Genomic DNA, 4,201 nt, shown 5'->3' with positions numbered 1-4,201 from the left:
GGAGCAGCTGAGGGAGCTGGGGGGGGGCTGAGACTGGAGAAAAGGAGGCCTCATCACTCTCCACAACTCCCTGAAAGGAGGTTGTAGCCAGGTGGGGGTCGGTCTCTTCTCCCAGGTAACAAGAGACAGGGTGAGAGAAATGGCCTCAAGTTGCGCCAGTGGAGGTTTAGACTGGATATTTGGGAAAATGTCTTCATGGAAAGGGTTCTCAGGCATTGGAACAGACTGCCCAGGGCAGTGGTGGAGTCACCATCCCTGGAGGGATTTAAAAGATGTGTAGATGTGGCACTTGGGGACATGGTATAATTGTGGCTTGGCAGTGCTGGGTTAATGGTTGAACTCAATGAACTTAGAGGTCTCTTCCAACCTTAATGATTCTAGGATTCCATGATTCTCTAATATCACTAAGAACCTCCTGTATTTGTTGCCTGTCTTGCTCTTCTTGATCTCAGACAATTCCTGTTCTTTAGGCAGAGGTGAACTTGGCAGTTACCGGGATAACTTCCAGCTCTGGCTCACCACACAAGCACTGGGATAGCACCAAAGGAACAGGAAGCATACTATTTTAAAATATTTTTAATCCCCAAACAGCAAGAATGTTACCAAGTGCTCTAAAAGCACTGTCTTGCTTGCTGATATTTTGGGGCTTCATATGCAGCACACTGAAAGAAGAGTGGGAAGATCAGAGCATTGTGCCCACCTGCTCTGTTACCTGTCAGAATGTGCAGAGGGATCAGGTGTGTGTGAACCCCTGCTGAAATGGTGGCCTGAGAGGCACTTTGTGTAACAGAACACATGGAGGAGCTTGGAATCACTTACAAAATGCAATCAGCTCTCAAAAGGGTTTTAATATGGTTGATATTAAAGCAACTGTGTAAGTGGAATAGTCTAAATATATACTAGGAATAATAAACTATTGCTAATCTTCTGGAAGAAAATGGTGCTCTGTCAGTCAAAGATTATTTTTCCCAGATTTTGAGAGAGGATTTAATCTGCTTCTCTACCCCCCCCGCCATTATCTCCAGTATAACTAAAATAAACCAGCTCATTTTTAAAGGTATGTTACATAGTTATTCTCAAGGAGTGAAGTTAAAACCTCTAAACTTTAGAACCCAAGTGGAATCTAGGTTTCTAAAGGCACAGATTTTTTAATATAAATAAAATACGCATTTTGTTCCATCCATTATTCTACATTTAATGAGAAGAATGGTCTTGAAACCCATTAATATATATTAGCTTTTGGAGAATAGTACAAAACAGCATCTCCCTTTATCTTCTCCGAGTGCCACTAACTTACCTGCTGGTGGTGTTTGTTGTGGCTGGAGGGACCAGCAGAGCCCAAGGTTTTCCTGCAGGGATGAAGAGCTCTGTGCATGCTGTACGTGGTGTTCTATGGATAAACAGTGGATGGTCCTGCCAGAGAGCTTGTCCTTTAAGTGTATCAAACAGGGAGTGGGTGTTGTATTTTTCATTTTACAGGGAGGGAAAGTGAGGCAAAAAGCTCCCCAGCTGCACATAAGAAATCTGTGCCAGAACTGATCAGTCAGGAACTCCTGCTTCGCTCCCATTCCTCTGCTCATCGAGGCTGCTGCTGCTGCTTTATAATGTTTATAAAGTTCATAATGTGACCAGCAGAAGTAATTTATTGTGTTAGTTTAAAGCTTTGAAGCCTCTGTTGAGGTCTAGAACCCCAGAGGACAGAGAGAACAGGAACAGAATAGGAATAAACCACACAAGGAAGGGGAAAGGAGATGAGCACGCCAGCAAGGCAAGTCACGGTCAACAACCCCTCACCTTTCCCCAGCCCCCTCCCGATTTTTGTCAAGCTTTTGTGGACCAGGTGGCAGGCAGGGGAATGTGCACCTGGCTTTAAAGAGTCCTTGAAAGAGAATAAAGTCATGGTTTGGTGGCTTCCTGAGAGCCCCTGGGGAGAGCGAGGGGGGGGCAGCAGGGGAGAGAGCAGGAAAACGTTCATTTGGAAGTCAGACAAAGAGGTGATAGAAACTCCTCCTAGATGTGTATCAGGCAGGAGTGGGGCAGGTGTAACCTGTGTGGCCTGTCCGGTGCTCCACCAGCGCTAAGCTGCAAACTCCAGGGCTTCTGTAGGGATGGCAAGGGGACAGTAAGGCCCCAGAGTCCTGTTTTCCTGCTGTTTCAGGAAGCCTCAGAGAGCTCGTGTGGCCCCGAAATGTGCTGGAGATGCAGCACGCATCTCCTGGGTGACACATAATAATGAGCCTTCCAAGCACCCAGTGGGAAAACGCCTGGAGGGAGGAGGAAAAGTCGGGATAACTGTGACCACGACGAGGCAGAGGGGCAGGGGCACAGCACCGCCAGCGTCGAAGGATGTTTGGGAACCGGGCTGGGGTGTCCCCCGCGGTATTTTGTGATGGTGCCCTGCAATGCGATCTCTGTTTACATTTTAATAGATCCATTTAGCAAACGCAGCGGTGGGATTCCTGCCAGCTCCATTCGGCTGACGTCGTTTTCCTTGCTAATGAGCAGGAGGGGAAGGCAGGCACAGGCAAAGGAACTGCTTGTGCCAGTCCGGCAGGAGCCGGGCCCGGGGATGAGGGGAGCGGGGCTGTAGTCGGTGCTTTAGCTCAGTGTCTCTGCCCCGAGCAAGGAGTTTTACCAAGCTCTGCCCTCACCCCCCTTCGTGCTTTGCACCTCTAAGATCGTGTTGTGCTCCTGGAGCACAAACAGTCCCAGGGGCTGGGCCCTGCCTGCCCTCCCCTCGCCCGGTGCTCACCTCTGAGCCCTCGGCACAAATGTCATGAGGAGTACCTTTTCCACCCTTTAAAGACTCGTCTGGGGAACCCCCGAGTGGGACCTGCTTGATTTAAACTCGGGGCCGCTCGGTGGACACAGTGCCTGTGTGACTGCGGAAGGTGGCAGAAAAACACCTGATCACAGAGCGGGGCTCAACTGCAAGGGGGCCAAGGTTGAGCCCAGGAGGCGGAAACCTGTTCAGAGGGAGTGGTAGAGAGAAAAGTCCAGGCTGTGATCCTGTGTAGCCCCAAGATTAAAGCTGAATGGAGGCTTTTTACCATGGGTGATGCTAAAGCAATCTTGTGTTTTCATTTGTTCTGTTCCTCAAAGAGCCAGAGGGGAGAGAATTAACAGCGAGGCTGAGGCATGGATGTGGAAGAGATGGTGTGAGTTGAGACCAAGGAGCACAGAGAGGCTGTTGCCTTCTGTCCTCTGTTGTAGTGACGGTGTTCTGGTGTGGATTTTATGAATTGCAGGAGCTCTTAATACCACACACACTTGGGATGCAGCGTACAGCCCATCTGTGCTTGGTTGCCACTGTACATTATGTAAGAAGATAATGATAAGACAAGTCTGTTTCATTTCACTTCAGTTTGCTAAACCCATGGATCTCTCCTGCGGGTCTGGTTGGTTACCAGCAGTTTAGCAGTGTCGTGTTTAATGCCCTAAGGGCACTGGCAATCCCTTCAAAATCATCACTCTTGGAAGGCAGGACAGGTCTTAAATGGCTGTGAGCATTCACAGCCTCCATCCTGGGAAGGCTGGAGATGTTTTGTGCACTGAGTTGGGTCTGGCTGGGATGGAGTTCATTATCCCCACAGCAGCCCTGCCTGAGCTGTGCTGTGCATTGGTGTAGCTGGAAAGGTGTTGATAACACACCAGTGTTTTGGCTGCAGCTGTGCAGTGCTCCACAGCACGGAGCTGCCTCTCCAACATTCCCCCCTCACCAGCAGGCTGGGGGGGTGGGCAAGAAGCTGGGAGGGGACACAGCCAGGACAGCTGACCCCAACTCACCAAAGGGATGTTTCAAACCATACAGCGCCTGCTGAGCAATAAAAGCTGAGGGAAAGGGAGGAGGGAGGCCATTCCTTCCTTCCTTACAATGTTTGCCTTCCAGACCAACCACTACACACTGAAGAACAACTTCCCAGGAAGTGGCTGGACTTTCCTTGCTGATGGGAAGTAGAGGATAAATGCTTTGTTTTCCTTTGCTTCTGTGCATGGCCCTTGCTTTGGCTTTGTTTAACTGCTTTTATCTTGACCCATGAGGATTTTCCATCTTATTTTCTCCCCCTGCCCTTGTCCTGCTGGGGAGGGGAGTCACAGAGTGGCTTGGTAGGTACCTGGCTTCCAGCCAGGGTCAACCCACCACAAGTACACATTTAGGTTTCCCCCCCCAGCCATGGAAAACATGGAAAACAAACCCTAA

The sequence above is a fragment of the Myiozetetes cayanensis genome, unplaced genomic scaffold (assembly GCF_022539395.1).
Source record: "Myiozetetes cayanensis isolate MyiCay16 unplaced genomic scaffold, myiCay2020 scf6-25, whole genome shotgun sequence".
Lineage (NCBI taxonomy): Eukaryota > Metazoa > Chordata > Aves > Passeriformes > Tyrannidae > Myiozetetes > Myiozetetes cayanensis.
The sequence above is the reverse complement of the archived record's forward strand: the minus strand, read 5'-3'. Positions refer to the sequence as shown.